The sequence below is a fragment of the Galeopterus variegatus genome, unplaced genomic scaffold, assembly GCF_000696425.1.
Source record: "Galeopterus variegatus unplaced genomic scaffold, G_variegatus-3.0.2 Scaffold2524, whole genome shotgun sequence".
In the NCBI taxonomy this organism is placed as follows: domain Eukaryota; kingdom Metazoa; phylum Chordata; class Mammalia; order Dermoptera; family Cynocephalidae; genus Galeopterus; species Galeopterus variegatus.
In genome coordinates, this window is record NW_007728635.1 from 275,835 (window position 1) to 276,149 (window position 315).

A 315-nucleotide genomic window follows, 5' to 3' on the forward strand; every position below is an offset into this window, starting at 1 on the left:
GGACATCCGTATGTAGAAGAATGAAACCAGACCTGTATCTCTTGCCATATACCAAAATCAACTCAAAATAGATTAAAGACTTAAATATAAGATCTGAAACTATAAAACTACTAGAAGAAAATGTAGGGGAAACACTTCAGGAAGTAGGACTGGACAAAGACTTTATGAATAAGACCCCAAAGGAACAGGCAACAGAAGGAAAAATAAGCAAATGGGCTTATATTAAACTAAAAAGCTTCTGCACAGCAAAAGAAACAGCAGAGCGAAAAGATAACCTACAGAAAGGTAAAAATTGTTCACAGTCTATGTATCCAA